Source organism: Crotalus tigris, unplaced genomic scaffold (assembly GCF_016545835.1).
Source record: "Crotalus tigris isolate CLP2741 ecotype Arizona unplaced genomic scaffold, ASM1654583v1 scf7180000018112.467796, whole genome shotgun sequence".
In the NCBI taxonomy this organism is placed as follows: domain Eukaryota; kingdom Metazoa; phylum Chordata; class Lepidosauria; order Squamata; family Viperidae; genus Crotalus; species Crotalus tigris.
Window position 1 is genome coordinate 176,123 of NW_024096831.1, and position 21,626 is coordinate 197,748.

Sequence of the window (21,626 nt, forward strand, 5' to 3'; positions counted from 1 at the left end):
CCTGTGGGTCAGGACCCCATTTGGGGTCGAACAACCATTTCACGGGGGTCGCCAAACAACGCAGTCCACCATTTCCCCCCCCCCTTTTCCTTAGCTGTGCTACTCCCTTTTATTCTATTGGCTTTTGAAAGGCAATAGAATAGACTCTCTTGAATAGAGTCTAAGTCTATTGGCTTTCAAAAGCCAATAGGAATTGTCCAGGCTGTCTCTGCCCTGCTGAGCCCGCCAAAAGTCCCATTCTGCAAACGGTGCTGCACCAGTTGAGTAGTCCTCGACTTACGACCGGTTGAGTAGTCCTCGACTTACGACCGGTTGGGGGTCGCGGCATTAAAAAGGTTGAGAACCACTGAGCTAAACTGGTTTATTTTAGCAGTAAGTTGCCAGGTCTTCAACCAAGACTAGTTACTAGACACATTCTACTGGTTGTGTCTCCTACTGTATTTAGGTGCTGGCCAAGAATCCAGATGATTCTGAGTTGTAACCCTCCTTTCGGTATGAAAATGGGCTGGGTGACTTTGGGACAGGCAGTGTCTCCCAGCCCAGCCATCTCAGAGATGGTTATTGCAGGGAAAATAGGAGACAGGAGTTATGTTGATTCCCTTGAGTTAACCAAAATTCCTTATAAAAGTAACATAAAACTATGATGACAACGATGATGATGTTGATTTTAATTCTTCCTTGTGAATATGAGTTTGAATCTGCATTAAGTTTTAAAGAATTCTCTTGTTAAAGAAAAGAAAGCAAAATTAAAAAAAAAATCAAATTAAACTAATTCAAATAAAGTTCATTTTTTGTAAGCAACTAAGAAGCCACCCAAATAGAACCTACTAGAAGAGGTCTACCTCCAGTGCTCAATATACTCAGGATGGCACTGTTGAAAATGATCTGGTATAGTAGTGATATTTTCCTTCTGATGCAAAACATGTCATATGGCAATCCAGGCCGTCTCAGCGATGATATTGACAGCAGTACACAACTCCAAGTCCTCATATCCCTTTTCAGCTTGATCACTGAGTACTACACTTTAAGGCCATTTGGCCTTTAGACTGCCAGATAGACTGAACGTGTTGTCTACCTCTCTTTTTTACACTGGAATGTGAATAGACCCTGCAACCAGGATTTGTGTGTGTGTGTTTGTGTGTGTTTGTTAAGGAATTATTGCTAATCCAGTAGACAATCTAACAGCTGCTGCTAATCTAACAACTGCATGGTGTACATGTGGAAATGGTCTGGAGAGGGGGCTTTCCTGTTTGTGGAAATCGTAAAATAAGAAAAGCACATCACACACACAAACACAAATACACACAGAAAGAGGGGGACAGAGAGAGAGAGAGAGAGAATGGGGATTGGAAACAGAAATGTTCTGGAGACTAAAATATATGAAGAATGGGTCAGGGAGTTAGATATGTCTAACTTATCAAAGAAAAGGATTAATGGTGACATAAGAGATATCTTCTGGTATTTGAAGGGAAGTTACAGAGAAGAAGAGACTAAGTTTTTCTATAAGGTACCAGAGGGTAGGACAAGAAATAAAGGGTGAAAGTTTGTTAAAGAGAGATCTAACCTAGAAATAAGGACAATTTTTCTGATAGTGAGACCAATTAAACGATGGAATGGCTTGCCTTCTTGAGTTGTGGGTGCTCCATCACTGGAGGTTATCAAAAATAGACTGGACAACCATTTGACTAGAAAAGAATAAGGTCCCCTGCCTTGAACAGGGGATTGGACTAGTCATTAGAAGACTTCCAACGTCCCTTCCAATCCTAGGATTCTATGTTCTAAATGTTCTGGAGAAGTGGGCTTCAGCAGAGAGAAAGGAAAAAAATAGATCCAGGGACATCACAAGACTGAAAACTCTTTGGATTAGACTTCTGTACTTTGAATTCCAAGTTTAAATTCAATGTCATCTCCCAGTAGTTTTGGGGCAATATTTATAAAAATAGCTCCAACACATGTTCAAATATATAGCAAATTGTGAATTGATACACTGGGATATTCCTGCTGGAGTTAGGCTGCAATGCATCAAAGTGCATCAATCAAAACAGACAACAACATGCAGGAAAAATATACTGCTTAAAACTTTATCAGAAGAATGTGCCTAGATGTCACATTTGCTATGAGAATGAAGAATACACAGTGACCTCATCCATTCCTGCTCTCCTAAAGTGGTGGTTAGCCTGAACTGGCAGCAGGGCAACCGAGCTGGGTAAATAAGCTGTAAACATCTCTCCCTCTCTCCCCCTCTCTCCCTCCCTCCCTCCCTCCCTCCCTCCCTCCCTTCCTTCCTTCCTTCCTTCCTTCCTTTCTTCCTTTCTCCTAAACCAGGGCTTTTCAACCTTTTCACCCATTGTACCACTTTTAGGATATGGCAATATCCGAGTACCACGAGTCGCCTAGCAAGGTGTCAAAAACTTGATGACCAAAAAAAAAAAAAAGGAAAAAAGTGATAAAGTACAGGTAGTCCTTGACTTACAACAGTTCGCTTAGTGACTGTTTGAAGTTACAATGGCACTGAAAAAAGTGCCCCACCTGGCAGCGCTCGTCCTCCTGTCCAAGGTTTTCATTGTTGTGAGCATTTCTGTTGAGGATTGGAAGCGGAGGGGGGTTGGTTTTTATTCCCCCCGTCTGCTGGGTGGTTGCAGCAGGTTTTGGTCATTTCACATGACCCTGGGACACTGTGACCGTCATAAATATGAATCAGTTGCCAAACATCTGAATGTAAATCACAAGACCCTGGGGATGCTGCAACATTCCAGCTGATCAGCACTTCTTCTGGGCTCAGCAGAAGCGCCAGGATCAGCGCCGAGCTCCAGCTTCAGCCTGGCACTGATCCTGGCACTTCCTCTGAGCCCTGACAGTCCCAAAGAAGCGCTGATCCTGGTGCTTCCGCTGAACCCTGACAGCCCTGCAGCTCTAGCCATCTCTCGCTCAGGTTTGTGCGGTGCTGCCACCAGTTCAGCTCATTCCCCTCCCCCGCTACCCCTTTTCTAGGATGGTCGCGTACCACCTGCCAGGTGCCAATGTACCACAGGTGGTACCTGTACCACAGGTTGAAAGCCCTGTCCTAAACAACAGGTTGGATTGTATCCAAGCATATCCTTTTGCAACTAAAACAAATTTCTCTGTAAATCTATGTGTTTTCTCCTTCCCAAATCGGTTTTGGGGAACCATCTGTCACATTGGGTTAGGCAGGGAGCAAGAGAAGAAAGAGAAGACATTTTTAGCAAGCAAGAGACTTATTGTGCAATGCTGAATGTTGCACTTTTCCTCAATGTTGATTCCTAAGCCAGGCCTTGATTTGTCATAGGTGAGGATTGACTCAGTTCCAGGCCCTCTCAAGATGCGCTTCAGTGACATCAGAGCTTATTTTTCCTCTGGAAATTATAGGCACACTGAGAACAAACAATGTAATCTTTAAGCACTATGTAATTAGGAAGAAAGAGGAGATGTATATAGCAATGCTTCATCTGCAAATTTACTGGAAAATAAATACAACAAGACTGAGGTGCAAATCTGAGTCATGCACAGAAACAGAAACTGATCTGCCTACATTTGTTGCCAGCTGGATTTAGAATCAGATTCTTTAGATTCAGGATAAATTTATTCATAGCTAAATCTATCTCATGCACAATAAGAGCCAAGAGAATGAATCAAGTTCTAGCATTCATGTTTTTGGAAGGAAACGTTCCTATATGAAAAGCATTTGGGAATTGTAACAATGCCTTGTTTTATCAAGACGGCCTGAGGGCCAGCAGATTGACCTTGTGAGATCCTGGTTTTCCACCGGGATACCTGGATACCTACCTTAACTTTATGTAGACTTCGCTTCTATTTTCTCACAGAGAAATATGGAAAAAAAACAAAATGAAGTTGGCAGGGGTTTTTTTTTTTTTTTTTTTGCATAATCCCCCAGTAACTGATTGCACGTTCTGCCTTACAAATAGGAAAATTAAAATGTTCTTAGTACTTATTGTAAATGTATCTGTAAAAGAAAAAAAGACTATTTAATAATAGCATAAAAATCAGTGTTGCTTTATATTCACACACTCAAAAAAAGCTGTTATTGCTCTGTCTTCCCTTTCCCTAATTTACCTGAGGAGAAGGCAGCAAATCTAAGCCAGAAAAATTTATCTGTGGATAATTATTTTCTTTGTCTGTTCAGCTTTTGGAGATTTGTTTTTTTCAGTGCAGCAAATGTAAACAAACAAAAGATGTAAGATATTCTGTGTGCCAAGATGGAGAACTTGTGACTCTTCTAACATTGATGAACTGCAACTCCCAGCATCCCTACTCCCTGATTTGGGATGAGCTCCCTGATTTGGGATGCATAAATTCAGATAAATTCTCGATGGAAACAAGATTTAAGAGTTTTGATATTGTTTTACTGCCATCTGTTCATGCCTGCCATTTTCCAACGCAGTCAGTTATTCTTAAGCATCTCCTGCCATTAACCAGGATGAGTAGATTTCTGGAAGCTAGAATTTTATAACAACAACAACAACAACAATTATAGAGATCTGATCACAAAAATGTGTGGCTAACTCTGCATGTGTATTAATTTTCATATTCTAGAAACTAAATATTTCTATTAGAATTACTGTCATCACTGAATTATCTGATTCTATACTTGTCAAGGTAATTAGCATTAGAAGGTGAAAAACTCAACATTTAATCCGTCTGTCCTCAAAACATGCCAGATTCTTGTGATTTGGTTTCATTTAATTTAACTGATTTTCTTAGTTCCTTCAGGGGGGTCTGTTTTTTGGGGGGAGGGGCAACAGAAAGGGGAGAGGTTGGGGTTTTTTTTGACAGTTTAGTTTGGAGGAGATTGAATTGGTTTGAATATTTGCTTTTGCCAATTACTTTGTGAACTTCTCTCTTGCTGTTGCTAGAAGCCAACATAGGAATACCAACTGTGGCACAAAAACATTGCGAGCTGGACTCAGTTTGCAGGGTAAGGCTTTCAACATCTCCTGCAATCTCCTTCCTAAGATAAGACTTTGTAAATCCAAAGGCATTACAGAAAGCTTTTGTATACAGATAGAACACTGAACTAACAGAAGGTTGGCTCAATTGCTAACAAACTCAGTCATTATACAATGGAAACAACAATTCTGCACAAAAGAGATGTGGCTTTCTTTCTTGTTTGGTATTCAATATATAACTCTCTGGCAATATTACAGTGAATATTAAGCAACAGTCTCTGGGTCTTTAACAGAATGAAGATTATGCTGTAATGATGTTCATTTTTTTATTTTCCTTCAGAAGTTCTTAGTGTATGCTGATACAATAGAACTGTCAAATGCAATGCCACAAGTTTCTTGAAGCAGCTTTCTAAAGTAGTATTTGCATCTATCTGCAAGCATGACAGCTTTTGAAATTGTTTTCATTGTGCTGGTAGATCATTTATAAATGATGTGTTCATGTTCTGTTATTTTGTGGACATTTCTTTTGCAGTTCTTGGATAAACATGAGATTGTCACTGTATTTCTTTTTCTTCATTTAAAAGTTCCTTCCTTCCTTCTTTCCTTCTTTCCTTCTTTCCTCCCTCCCTCCCTCCCTCCCTCCCTCCCTCCCTCCCTCCCTTCCTTCCTTCCTTCCTTCCTTCCTTCCTTCCTTCCTTCCTTCCTTCCTTCCTTCCTTCCTTCCTTCCTTCCTCTGCCTCACCTTGCCTCATGGTTTTAAATATTAAATTGTGTGCTCAAGCTTTGTATACAATGCACGGAGGCAGCTGGGTCCTTTGGCAGCCTCAGTGCAGTTCTATCAACAGCCTTTCTACACTGGATTTTTTGGCATGTTCATGCACAGACATATCATACGGCAAGATGAAGTATTGTATGTACACATTGCACATATACACCAATCAGTTCCAGGCCTCTAGAAAATATAGATGCTTCTTCTTTTAGAAGAAGGCTTCATTGCTTACCCCATGTGTATCATGAAGCATTTCTCTGTGCAGTATTAAAAATGTAAAGAGTCAGTACATCTTTCACATCAATTCATAAGAATAATATAAACTGAAAACAAAGTTAAAGCTAGTTCCTCATTAATAAAGTAAACATTCTATTTACTTGAGGTGTTGATTCACACAAGAAGAAAGACATCTATTATGGAAGTAACTCCTCTCTTGTACTCATGACAGCTTAATTGTAAGAAAAATCAAAATTGCAGGTTGAAATATTTTGTCAAAAGATTAGAACATAGAATCACAGGGCTGGAATGGACCTTGGTGGTTTTCTATTTCAGCCTCCTCCCAACAGCAAGAGACCCTATACCATTCCAGACAAATGGTTGTCCAGTGTCCTAAAAGCCTCCAGTATGGACCACCTATAACTTCCAGAGGTAAGATGTTTCACTCATTAATTGTTCTCACTGTCAGGAAATTTCTCCTTAATTCCAGGTTGGATCTCTCTTTAATGACCTTTCAGTCCAGATTTTAAATTATTACATTCCACCATTGGCCAATTCCTTGCTGCTGTTCCCTTCCATTTTTCTGTTTTACAGAAGCAAAGGCTAGTCATTTTCTTTTCTGTAGGTAAGTATTCATGGTTTGAAATTCTTCATCGTCATCCACTACTTTTCCTTCCCTCCTTCCTTCCTTCCTTCCTTCCTCTCTTCCTTCCTTCCTTCCTTCCTTCCTTCCTTCCTTCCTTCCTTCCTTCCTTCCTCTTATAAAAAATGAGAATGTAGTTTTACCATTTTCCCAATTATCTGAGCTGAGATAGAAAAAATAATAGAGAATAGAAAAGAAAAAAGAAATTAAAAGTATATTTAGATATATAGAGGGGAAACACAAGAATGTGGTTGGAATAAATTTTATAAGTTTATAAAATGTGCCAAAAATGAATGAATAGATTGACCAGCCATCCTATTGTCTTAGGACTACGACTCAAAATTCTAGCCCTCATCACAAATCAGTCTGGCTGGCTAGGAAGAGGGAAAGTGGCTTGATGCAAGCATGTAGTTTGTGTTTGTAAGCTTTTATCCCCCCAGTTTAGATTTCTTAGATAAAATATATGTTTGTCATGGCACACCTTAAAATATAATAATAACTTTTTTTTCAACTTGAGGTATCATAACATGATGGAGTATTATTGTATCACTCTTCTTGTGGAAGCCAACAACAGTCTTGAGTTTTCACTAAACAGGAAAATATGGTCAGTCCTCAGAAAGCAGAGAGGAAGAGGAGAGAATCTTTAATCTGCTACTTAGAATAAATAACTTACTTCTAAAATTTTAGATTTGTAATATTATTTTTAAATGCAGTTTGAGCTGTAATTCTGTTTACAAATTTTGTATAGCACCTCAGTCCAATAAGACTCTATGTGTGTCTGTGTGCCGTTGTGCACGTAAAATTATAATTATATAATTTATTCATATTTGTGCTAGAAAAAATATAAGAAAAAATAAAGAAGCTGGTATTTCATTTATAAATTATGAAAAATAAATTTTCTTGCATGACAAGAAAGAATTTTGCACAGATCAAATGAATTCCTGGTTGGTTGCAAGAAAGGGCTGGTCATGGAATGACTTGATTTCCAGATAAATGGCTAGGCAAAAGTTAGCTGTGAACCAAGGGATTCTCAACTGATGGGTAGAGCAAAAAGTTCCAAAAGTCATGTGGCATTGTTTGCCATTCTCTGCTTGTTTTACATTTTACAGCCTTTAACCTTTAAAGACAAATGGATTGGGATCTTACCTGAAAGACTACTTTCACTCATATTAACTGTGAATCACTTTAAGAACAGAAGTTCTTCTCATCTTGCTTGGGAGTATTCACTTCCTTTTCTGTTTTGGCTCTTTGGCTGCTGTTTATGTTTTATTTCAAGTTATTATACTGTCTTTAACTTTTTGGGGTTACATAGAGTCTGTAAGGGAAGATGGGCAGGTATATAAATCAAACTGAATCAATAAAAAGGTTCAGTCAGCTAGTCTGAGGAAAAACATTTTCAGGATTCTCCACTTAAGTTGGTGAGTCAGTTGCTATAAGTTTTGAAGAAAGTCTTAAATACATACATGCACACAGTACATACATATACTCTTTCATTTAGCTTACCCAAGAACACTTTCATTTGCTTGTTTTAAAAAAGTATGAACTGATTTCAGATATTTGGTGAGATGTTTTAGCTTCCAGCATTAGTGGTTTGAAATGTTATGTTGTATATTCTGGAGAGCCATTGAACCTGCAAGACTTTTACTTAAGTGCCCATAAAATTATTTCCTTCTCACTATATCTAGGCCTCTGATGGTGAACCTTTTAGAGACCGAGTGCCCAAAAACTGACCCCACCCCTGCTCCACCCCCTGCCCTGCCCCCTGCTCCGCTCCATCCCCTGTCATGTCTGCCCGCAGGGCTACTCACCGCCTCCAGGGCCCGCCACAGATCGCCCAAGCAGCCCAGCAGCACTATGGCAGTCACGCCCTCTGCCTGCGTTCTGCAGCATCAACTGTGCATGAGGGGGTGTGAGGGCAGAGTCTTGTCTACACTGGCTGGCTGCCATGTCCTTGGCTGCGCTGCTCCGTGTGGGCCACCCTCAGGGGTGACTCTCCTTCAGGGGGGCTGCTGGAGAGGGGGTCGCGAGGGGAGGCAGGGTTGGGGCAACGGCATGTGTGCCCACAGAGAGGACTCCGAATGCCACCTCTGGCACCCATGCCATAGGTTCGCCACCAGTGATCTAGGCATTTCAAATGCACATGGGGAAGATTCAATATTTTTATCTATAATTTATTTTTTCTAAAGAAGTTTGATACAAGACTGGGATCATCTGATTATTTTGAAGCATTTATTTTAGAAGTTAAATAAGCAAGGTTTTTTCCCCCCCCTAAAGTTCCTTGTTTAAAAAGGACAGACTTAAAAATAAGCAATTTTCTTTGCTGCCACTTTTGAAGATTTTAATCAGGAGGTGCACTTTGTCCAAGCTAAATTAAAGCCTTGCGTTTCTTCTCTAATTTTTATCCACATGTTCCTCTTATCTGAGGACAAAGCTTCTGGGTGAGAATTAGAAACCTATCCAGACTTCTATTTGTCCCATTTATTGTAACATAGGAACATCAGCCACACAACTGAATTTGGATAAGGGGATCAAATAACAGTGAATCAAAAATAGATGTATGGGGGGGGGGAAGCATCTGGCTTCACCAATTTGTGGAAAGCCTTATGCAAAAAAAAAAAAAGTCAGAACAAAACAATCGCAGTGACTAAGTTTATTTAGAGCATCTTATATTACTTTGACCCTGATCTTGGCATCCAATGACACAGATAATAGCTGAAGTCAGAGCTGGGAGAGTGTTAATGTCACAAATCCATTTCTTACTTAGATAAGAAAACTTCCTCAAAGTGACAAGAGAAACAGATATTTTACATATTTAGCATCTGATTTCATCTGTGTATATTATTTCAGGGCTATACATTAAATGTTGACATCAGAACAGGGAGAATTGGCAAAGAAAATGGTGTCTTCATAGGCAATCAGTTAATAACTGTCTTATCAGATCATGAAATAAGTATTAAATTAGGATGACTATAAGACGAGAACTAATGCTGAAATCACTTCAGCTATCTGAGATGAAAAACTTAACTGCCTCTGATTGCTATGTAATTCAGATAGACCTGGTAAGCAATTATTTTAAAAGCCTTGTTGCAGAAATGACTTGATTATATGACTGTTGTGCCTACTTAAACTTCACAATCTCTCCATATTGTTTTAGAAAATTGAACACAATACATTTTTTTGCCTTTGATAATGATTTTAAAAGGATCCTGTCAATTTCCAGAATGTGTTCTTCATTTGTTATTTGAGCAAGTCTTCTTTAATTCCTAAGGAGTGGTACAACTGTTGGAGGTATGTTCACCACTGTAATTCTTACCATGATGTAATGAGAGCAATGATATAAGTGGAACAAAGTCTGAGTAGTTATACATAGAATAATCATATGGGCTGTTGCTATATTGCTAACTAATAGTAATTAACAGGATTAGCAGAGTACAAATCAGAGACATTCTTGCAATATTCCAATAGGAATTCAAACTATGTTTTCAGTGGTTTTTTAATAGCCATATTACCCATTTATAAGCTCAAATATATCACTTTTTTCAGGTTTAATCGTAAAACCAGGATTTTCAGTTATCAAATCTGTTGTTTTATGAGGTGTTCTATGGTTTGGCTTCTTAGAATAACTATCAAGCTGTGAAAACAAATCCAACAATGGTGCATGTTTGTGTGTCTGTGTGTGGATGGATGAATGGAGATGGACAGAAAGACAAATGATAGATTTACTCCCTTGCAGCTGGGGTACTGCTACACAAAGTCATAGTGCCATTGTCCAATCAGATAGAATAGTTTATTTGGCCATGAAATTTGTCTCCAGTGCAGAAGATCTCCATGTACATGCAAAACAACAGAGTAATAATAATCATAATAATGATACCAATAAGAGAGGGTAGTAGAGAAGATGAGAAGGATAATAATAATGCTACAGCCATACTACATGGGTAAATATATTTAGACATAAAACAGTATCTGGGAATTAGGTGTTCCTAATTAGGAATTCGATGCCCCCCAAATCATTGTTTCTGTTCAGCAACTGAGTATTTCTAGATCAATTGTTGCATATCACAGATTGTGCTTATTGCATTTTTTAAAAAATCTTTTGATGCTAACTCCCTGGGGAGCTTTGATCTCCTATTAGCAGAAATTATTGTGACCCCTTGCTACTCAACTGTCAAATACAGCTCACCTTCCTCATTTTCCCTGCAAAGTTCCCACCATTTTGGTGTCTTCCCAAAAGGCTACTAGCTTTTTGTCACTGCTTGTTCTTCTTAGCAACTGACTATTTGTGTGTACAGGTTTACACTGTGAAATAAACATGAAAATGGATGGTTGAGCAATACTTTCAGCGCCATTTTTTATACTGCCCAGTTGTTTACCTGGGGAAAAGGGAATGAATTATTCATGTGGTAATGATATTTCCAGGCTGAGGGCAAATAAGGCAAACCATGACAACTTCAAACTGATTTTGTGGGATTTGGAAGAAATGTGTGGAAATACTCACTACCTGGTGGTGGATTAGTAGCAACTGTAAAGCTATATTTTAGTGAATTTCTTACTGAGAATTCCTAGTAACATAAGATTTCCTTTGTACAACTGGTTCAAGAGCTAGCTAGGTCTTCCATATATATTCTTTGTGTTGTCTCCTCCTCCATCTCTTTCTCTCTCTCTGTGTGTGTGTGTGTTAACAAAATTCTGAACAAAATAAATGTTTGGATTATCTACTACTGATATTATCCCTGATTAACGCTTTAAGTTATTGGATACAACACTGTGACCCAACTATGAAAGGGTGTAAGTTCTTCCTTTTGGCATCATTGTGGCAGACACCTCTGTTGACGAAAGATCAGCACTGTCATCTTCCTGCCTCAATTGTCTCCTGGAAGAGCTATTTTGGGGGCTGCAATAAAGAAAGATACATTGTGAAGCAGGACTAAATCAGCAGCAGGCTTTTCTTTCACTGAATGTTTTCCAGCTGTCATTATATAATACCTATTATTAGACTTTTAGAATTGGTACCTGGTTTCCTTTTCCTCTCCTTCTCTTTCATTTTTTTAGCTCAAAAACTGATTTACAGACTGAACTGGAAGACGGGAGAAAGAGGAAAGGAAGGAATGAAGGAAGGAAGGAAGGAAGGAAGGAAGGAAGGAAGGAAGGAAGGAAGGAAGGAAGGAAAAAAATCTCCAAAACAAAAAAAAAACCCAAATGATTGTATCTAATTGGATCCAGAACATGGCATATTTGGCCTCTGATGTTGTTGTTTTTGTTAATTGCAAAGTCATGTCCGACCCATCGCGACCCCATGGACAATGTTCCTCCAGGTCTTCCTGTCCTCTACCATCTTCTGGAGTCCATTTAAGTTCATGCCTACTGCTTCAGTGACTCCATCCAGCCACCTCATTCTCTGCCGTCCCCTTCTTCTATTGCCCTCAATCTTTCCCAGCATTAGGCCCTTCTCCAGTGAGTCCTTCCTTCTCATTAGGTGGCCAAAGTATTTGAGTTCAGGATCTGGCCTTCTAAAGAGCAGTCAGGGTTGATCTCCTATAGGACTGACTCTGATATATCCACTTAAATATTTCCAGTGTTTTTATGGTACTCATTTTTTTATGGTGTAGATCAACTTTGCCAAATCTAATGTTCTCCAGATGTTCTGTGCTAAAATACTGAGAAATCCTATGGCTAAATTGGCTGGGAATTATGGACTTTGAAAGGATGATAGGAAAAGTCAAAAAATAGTGGTTAGTATTAAAGCCAGCCATTTCCGGAAGGCAGATGACCAGGGGGAAGGAAAACATTATTCAAACTGAAAAACATAATCTGAAATTAACCAGGTCCTTGAATAAAACACTATCTTGGTTGCAAATATGCATTTGCAGCAAGTCTTCATAATCTCCAATTAAAAACTGAGGTGCTGTCAAGAGTATTAACATATCAATAGGACTCTAAATACACATCATTTTGCATGTAAAATTAAAATGTGTTAAAGTGGCAACGAGACTTCTTCAGTTTCCTCTTTTTAAGTTATTTTTCTGACCTGTTTTTAGATGCAAATTTTATGAGGCAGAAATCTTTTAGCGCTGTGTTTATTTCTAGAGAATTGTAAATGTTACCTAGCCTTCAACAGATACCACTTTAGTGTCATAGACTTCTCATTTAGATGAGCCGAGAGCTATACTTGAAATCTAAAGATTAAGAATCAAACTATGATTTTAGCAGACTGCAATTTTCTCTCTTTGCTCACTTCCTCCCCCTCTCCCTCTTTTACTTTTGCTACATTTATTAAAATTTCACTCACTCTACTGTTAAGTAGTATTTTCAAGCTTTTTTCAAGATGACAACCAAGCTGTTGGGGCTGTAGTTCTTTGATACCTGTTACTTCATTGCTCAAGAGTTTCCTTACCTACCAACACTTCTGGTCTGAAAAGTCTACTGGTTAAAGTTTTATCCCCATTCCTTCTTTGCATTTAAGAAAATCCAAGACCATGGAGGAGACAATTGTGCATGGCAAAACAGGACTCTCACTCACACATAGACAAGGTCATCTCATAGGTAAGGTAAGTGTAAAAAAATCTTTATTCCACTTATGATATTTTGTCTGAAATGTTCTTTTTTATTATCAATTGAAATATGTCCTTACATGATAGTAGTGTTGATTGTTTGAAAAAGCAAAATTTGTTTTCATCACAACATTGCTATGGTAGAATCTCCAGCTAGACCAGAAGACATGTTAAGAGAGGGCTGTGATTAGAGTCTTTATACTGCAGAAAGTTGCACAGAACTGACCTCTACCCAAATCTCTAAAAGCATTCAGTCTGACAAGATTCTAGCAACACAGGTGATTAACAATAAAGCACCTGTTTCAGATAGTCCTGGATTTATGATCATTCATTTAAGGACCATTTGAAAGAATAACAGCATTGAAAAAGGTGACTTATGACCATTTTACACACAACCATTGTAGCATCCCCATGGTCACCTAAACAAAATTCAGATGGTTGACAAGTGGCCTGTATTATGATGGTTGTGTGTCTGTGTTATTAACTTAACAACTGTGACAAGAAAGGTGGTAAAATGGGGCAAAGCTTATTTAACAACTGTCTTGCAGTCATAAGTTAAGACAACCTGTATTCGAAAATCGTTCTGGTTTCTTGAACTTGACAATTGGCTTATATATAGGAGATGACAATGTTTATATATTTTTTTTACTTTTATAGATCACATTCCCCTGCCCATATGCCATACATTTTATGTCTCAGGATCGCTCAGCCTACATCAGTGCCCCAAGTGAGCTGCTGAAAGAGGCAGTGAGAAAAATTGAGGTGAAGGAAAGATTCTTTCCACTTCCTTTGAGATTGGAATTAAAAATCTGAGACAGCTTTTCCATCACTACTCTTGCCTCCCCAAACAGCAGGACTAAAGGATTGAAATAATGTTGTTGTTGTTAATTGTGAAGTCATGTCCGACCCATCGTGACCCCCTGGACAATGTTCCTCCAGGTCTTCCTGTCCTCTACCATCTTCTGGAGTCCATTTAAGTTCACACCTACTGCTTCAGCGTCTCCATCCAGCCACCTCATTCTCTGTCGTCCCCTTCTTCTATTGCCCTCAATCTTTCCCAGCATTAGACCCTTCTTCAGTGAATCCTTCCTTCTCATTAGGTGGCCAAAGTATTTGAGTTTCAACTTCAGGATCTGGCCTTCTAAAGAGCAATCGGGGTTGATCTCTTCTAGGACTGACTGGTTTGAACGCCTTGCAGTCCAAGGGACTCACAGGAGTCTTCTCCAGCACCATGGTTCAAAGGCCTCAATTCTTCGGCACTCAGCCTTTCTTATGGTCCAACTTTCACATCCATATATTGCAACTGGGAAAACCATGGCCTTGACTATACACACTTTTGTTGGCAGGGTGATGTCTCTGCTTTTTAGTATGCTGTCTAGATTTGCCATAGCTTTCTTCCCAGGAGCAATCGTCTTTTAATTTCTTGACTGCAGTCCCCATCTGACGTGATCTTGGAGCCCAGGAAAATAAAATCTGTCACTACCTCCATTTCTTCCCCATCTATTTGGCAGAAATTGGGAGGACTGGATGCCATGATTTTGGTTTTCTTAATGTTGAGTTTCAAGCCAACTTTTGCACTCTCCTTCTTCACCCGCATCAAGAGGCTCTTTAGTTCCTCTTCACTTTCTGCCATTAGAGTGGTATCATCTGCATATCTTAGGTTGTTGATATTTCTCCCGGCAATCTTAATTCCAACTTTTGATTCATCTAGCCCTGCCTTTCTCATGATGTTGGCCACTAGCAAATGTTGGCTGAATCTGGGACCTACATAATTATATTTCTCTTAATGTCCCCATCACAGCTTATCTGAGGTAGATTTATGAGCTAAGTTAGTGGTTGACTATCCATATTCTCTCATTTTACAAGAAATTTAGAGAAGTCTCACAAATGAAGCCTGCTAAGGTATTGAGGGCCTAACTGTTGTTAAGAGAAAAAACAACAACAGAATGACACTGCTGATATGTAGAATTCAATTCTCTTTAAAAAAATATTTTTGTACTTTAATACGATGCCTGGGCTGAACCCTGCAAACATTAAAAAAAAAGTTAGAATTTTGCTTCAATCTATAAAAAAAGGCACATCAGTAAGACTTTTCATGACAAATTAAGATCAATTATGTGCTTCCTATAAAAGAAAAGATGGTTTAATTAAAAGTAAATGTTATACAAGGAAATGACACATGCAATGACATTTTTGAATTTCACTCACATTCTGTTCAAAAGTATTTGATTCAGGCAATGAATCACTGATTACAGTACACATTGTTAAAAAAAGGTTTCTTTACACCCACAGGATGAATATTTGTCTTGGAAGGAATATATTTGATCAGAAATTATATCAATTGAGGGACAGAACTGCAAAGAGTTATGGTTGCTAGAAAGAAGTACCAGAAATTGTTTTTACCAGTTTAGCTAGAGAAAGATTTAGTTGTTCTTTCTTTGGGAGGATTCATGCAGCACAAACCCAGTACAACTTTGTTGAGTGGAAGGAAATCAGTGAAAGGAATAAGAAGGAAAGACTAGACCAGGGGTCTTCAAACTTGGCCCTTTTATGACTTGTGGACTTCAACTCCCTGAATTCCTCAGTCAGCATGCCTGAGTTTGGAGAACCGGCTGAATGCACACTGCTTCTAGAAGTCCGTTCTAGGCTGGGAGGCCTGAAGGAGGCCTCCCAGGCCTAGAATGGCCTGCTGGAAGTGCATGGAAGCCACTTCCAGAAGTCTGTTCCAGGCCTCGGAGGCCCATGCCTACATCCAATAAGAGAACTGATTCAGGTATTTGAATCCCACCACTGATATGTGCCTATATGTGTGTATATGAGAGAGAGAGAGAGAGAGAGAGAGAGAGAGAGAGAGAGAGAGAGAGAGAGAGAGAGAGAGAAGTTTTGCCATGCATGGAAGGAAGCCCCTAAACAATGGAACTGTCTAATTCAGAATGGTATTTCTGAAAGCAGCTATACTACCATTACCAAATAATGATAATGATATTGCCATGGCTTAAATACTTTTTTAAAACTTGTACAGAAAAGGGCCATAATTACTTGCTTAAATTGGAACTAATCCTTTGAATAATTATTCCTAAATGTCTAAATTCTCTTGGGCAAATATGACGTCCAGTAGCTTCTTGAAGCACTGCCTGTATTTATTTAAGTAAGGTTTAAATAACAATGAATATGTCAAAATTAACTTCTAATCCTGCGACTGCATAAAATGTATTAAATTCAGATTAATTTGTTATAATTCTACTATGGTTTTAAAGAAATAAGAATAGCAATAGCAACAGATTTATTACATGGTGCTTATATTACAATTTTTCTTTATTCGTCCTAATTTTCTATGCTAATACTATAACTGTCAAACCAAATAGGAGAAAAGGAACATCTTTGGTTTAATGGCTTTATTTATTTGGAGAAAATGGATTCATTAATGCTAATCACTATTTGTGCACGTGAACAATTAGAGTTCCCATTTTTTTATTGAAAAATGCAGCTAAAAGTAAGTCAGGATATGAATTCTGATTTTGTCTGCCCTTTATCTTTCTTCAAATTTCACTTTGGTTTTCTTCCATGCTTTATATTTTTCCAACATCAGCTTGTGAGCCACAGCTAACAATAACCATATTCTACTTTTTGAAGAATAATTGACAATTGTGGGTATTTTCTTAAGGGTGGAGTTCATTAGATTAGCAAGATCATCATAGTATGGATGCGCTGTCATGTTTGTGACCACATGTTTGGTCACACACACACACAGAGATACACACACAGAGAGACACACATTACGGTAGGTTAGATTAGATTTGGCACTTTTGTCCACCTATGGAGTCTTTCCCAAGGACTTGAGATAGGCAGATGTGGATGTTTGATGATGTTAAAGGTATTGTTGTAGGATGAAAGTGATTCCCAGTAAAGCTGCCTTTTGCAATTGACTAATGGTGATTTTGTCAATGCTGATTCACATTTTAACCAAATATTTTGGGATTGCACCCAAGGTGCCTATTTCTATTGATACTACCTTTGCTGTCTTTTGCCATAGACATTCTACTTCTATTTGCAGGTCTTTGTATTTTGTGATTTTCTTTCTCTTCCATGGTGCTGTCTCCTTGTACTGCCCCATTTACTATCCAGACTACTTTATCTTTCTTATCAACAATTATTATGTCTGGGATGTTATGTAGCATTTGCGTGTCTGTCTGAATTCTAAAGTCATTTTCTATTACTTCTCTATTTTGTGGTTCCACCAGTTCTTTCTTGCAGTGATATTTCTTGAATATTCCATTCCACCTGTGTATCTAATGTCTGGAATTGCCTAGGTGTTAATTACCTTGATGGTATTTCCTCCACTGAGTTGGACTTTAAAATCCTTTTCACTCCCATGATGTATTCAGGACTTCTTTCTTGACTTCAGTGTGCTTGATGTTGACAGCTTGAAGGATGCCTGGACATTTGTAGTGATCTTCTTCATCCAAGTTATTTACAATGATTATAGTTGTTATTATGTTAAAGAATGCAGACTGCAATGTAACTGGGGTTCACTCCCAAATCAGTAGGTTTTGGTGGACTTGCTTTAAAGACACCATGGCATAAAAACTCTATTTCTGTAAATCTTTTCAGTACACAACAAATGACAGAAAAGCAACAACAAATCAGTTAAACTGGGACAATCATGCAATTTTCTATAAAAAGTATTTCTAATAAAACACTGCTCAGATGGCAAATGAAGCCAGAAAAAAATAAGAGACAACTTTAGGAGTTAAGTGTATCCAAAAATAATAGTTATGAATATAAACTGTTATATTTACATTTTTGGAGAAAATATTCTGAAACAGAACAAAAATCATAACATTGATGTCTCTGCGCTGAATGTGTTATGTGTTAAGGCACTGACTGTATAATATTGGTGTGTAGAGCAAAAATACCAAAGAACTAGTGTGGCATATTAGTCACATATTCATTGGCTACTAGAAGTGCCATCTTAGTTCTTACTCTCATTCAGAAATTGTGAACAGTAAAATAAATGGTATGGAAGCTTCTTAGTTGGAGTTCCCAGTATTTCCATTTTCTGACAAAAATAATTCTGAAGATGGCCTGAATTGGATCAGAGACACAATGTAAAGGTCAGAGATATAATGCTTTCTCTTCATACTTTGTTCCAATCTAATTCATTGCCAAGGCTACTATTAGCTGTGGAGAGAGAGATTTACAGATGAAATGAAGACTTGCATCTTCCTATATCATAGCCCTAACCCCACACTGACCCCTTTGTATTCACCTGCTTTTGCAGAGATGAAGACACTGAACTTCAAACAGGAAAGATCCCATATCTTCTCTTGTTTGACCTCCATTATCTGAAAGAAAACCTAAGCCTCAATAGTGTGCTGCAATAAGAGGTAATAATACTAAACTTTTTTGCAGGGTTAATGCAAAGGCTGCTGATATCATTACACTTAAAGTTCTCACTGAACATTAAACAAATATTAGCTACTATTGCAAACGTGTTGAAAAGAGAAATAGTGTGACTCTCACCTGACTTTTTGACATGTGCTTGATCTGCACTCAACATGTACTCTGTGAATAATATTTAATTTTGAAAACCTAGTTGAAAAGTTTTTATCTCTTTTGATCGGAAGAACTACCAACTATTAAAATTTCTCTGAAGGTGAAATGGGAAGTCCCACAGAATAACAGTATTAGAAGGAACTTTGGAAGTCTTCTACTCTAACCTCCAGCAGGAGACTGTATTCCATTTCAGACAAATGGTTGCCCAGTCTCTTCTTAAAAGCGTCTAGTGATGGAGCACCCACAACTTCTGGACACAAGCCATTCCACTAGTTAATTGTTCTCGCTGTTAGAAATTTCTTCTTAGTTCTAAGTTGCTTCTCTCCTTGATTAGTTTCCATCCATTGCTTCTTGTCTTGCCTTCTGGTATTTTGGAAAATAGGTTGACTCCCTCCTCTTCTTTGTGGCAGCTCTTCCTATATTGGAACACTGCTATAATGTTGCCCCAGTCCTTGTTTTCACTAGACTATGTATCTGAGTATTGAATATATCTGAATCCATGTTTCTCTTTCTAACAAATAAAAGAATTGAAGGTATTTGCACAAAACATGGCAGAAATTGTCAAATCTATTAGCAAATCAAATATCTCAATCCATATGAAGTGATAATTGAGTTAAAAGAGAAAGAGGCAGGATAAAAGAGAGTACATATTGTAGAAAAGCATCCCTAAAATCCTAAAATAATTCATTATGACATGATTAGTGTCCTTATATAGTATTTTATTCTTAATTACTCATGGTTTATCAAATAAAACAACTATAATAATATTACAAGAAAATGTCCTATAGCCCCTGGCAATAAAATAATTCCAAGACCATTATCTAACATAGTTTAAATTATATTTATGCTAGTTAATTAAATATTTCACAACAAAGAATAGCTAATTTAGTTTCTATGAAAAGAGATATATTTGTACATGTTGCATTCATTGAGAAACGAACAACAGAGACTCTTTTAAAGGATAGAAAAACAGGTTAAACACTTTATAGATAAATAAAATAAAAAGTATATGAGGTGCAGCAAAGATGTGGGATAGCAAAATAAGAATTCTGAATTCACATTCTTTGACATAGCTTTTCTTAGGGTTTATCTTTTGAAATAAAATCTTGAATACTGAAGACACATAATGTATAGCTGTGCTTGCAGCTATATTCTGTTGAACAAAATAGTCATTTTTAAAAATGAGCATTCATATAACAAAAGAGAGAAAATGTCTGAAACTATTCTTTCCAGGGCAGTTTTTAAGATTTTTCCCAGCAAAAAGTTACTGACCTTTTCTGACAATGGAACTGGAAGGAGTTACTAAATATTAATAAAGAAACTGCTTTGGAGATTGTGTGTGTGTGTGTGTGTGTGTGTGTGTGTGTGTGTGTGTGTGTGTGCATGGGCGTGCATGTACACACTACATTCAGAAAATATTCAGACCCCCTTCACTTTTGTCAATTTTGTTATGCTACAGCCTGATTCTAGAGTTGTTGAAATTCATTTTTTCCTCATTAAACTACACTTAGTACCCCATAATGACAAAGTGAAAACAGAATTTTAGTGATGTCTGTAAATTTATTAAAAAGAAACACACACACACACACACACACACACACACACAGAGAGAGAGAGAGAGAGAGAGAGAGGGAGGGAGGGAGAGAGAGAGAGTAAATAGCAATCAGATTTTTCATAATAAAAGTGTTAAGAGACACTTTCAACAAAGGAACAAACTAATATGCTTTAAATGTTTGGGATTTAAAAAAAATATTTTGACATAATGCCACTAATTCTGCAAAGTTATTGCCACTTCTATATCAATGTAATTAGTGTTTCTGAGATTGACTTTAGATTGCCAGTCACAGAGATATCTAATACTTACATGATGTATTCAAGATAATGACTATTGTGGTTGTAGGGGAAATTGAAGATTTTCCAATTTATGGCTACTTTGAGTTAAGAAATCTTCTTTTTCAAACATTTTGTCCTTTCTTGAATTTAAGGAAACTAAAAGTACTTCCTAAGATTTTAATTGTATAACATTGGAAACTATATATATGATTTGCAATTTGTGTCATTATCCAATCATCAGGAGAAACAACTGCAAAGGTTTTCAGTGCCCTGAAAAATTACTTCCTATAATTCTTCTTATGTCTGTTGAGTGATTTTGTCCAATTGTAACAATATTATCAATATGTACGATTTTCTCTGCAATAGAAACAAGGGAAAAAAGTTGACAGCCACTTGTCTGGAATGGTATAGGGCCGTGGTGGCGAACCTATGGCACATGTGCCACAGGTGGCACGCGGAGCCCTCTTTTTGGGCACGTGCATCATCACCCCAGTTCTAGGCCTTCAGCTGGGTTTTATAAAACCTTTTCACTTTAGGCCTCCGCCGCTGTGTGCAAAAAAAAAAAAAAAAAGGTTCAATCAATCAATCAATTTCAACTTCCCACGGGGGAAAAAAAAGATCTCGCAAAGTTGGAATTGATTGATTGAACTTTTTAGTCCCACCCAGTCTGCTGTTACCACCACAGCCATGCCCACCCAATGGGCCACACCCACCCGGCACCTGATGACACATAAGTGGGTTTTGGGTTGCAGTTTGGGCACTCGGTCTCTAAATGGTTTGCCATCACTGGTATAGGGTCTCCTGATTGAGCAGGGGGCTGGACTAGAGGACCTCCAAGGTCGCTTCCAACTCTGTTATTCTGTTAAAAACTTCTTTCCCAAAGTTTGCATATGAGAACCCAGAGGCTACATACTCTGTCTTAAATTCATCTCAGTCATAACAAAAGTATCCAAGAACAGAAAGCCAATTCCAAAAAGCAGAGCTACATTTCCTACATTGCTTCTCTAGAGGTTGCCCAGGGTGAGGGTGGGGGCAAGGGGAGAGGTTTCCCATAACAGTATGGCCCAGAGACTACATCAGGAACAAATAATTTTAAAAACTGGCTTGACAACAAGTTTGGTGAGCAGATGGCA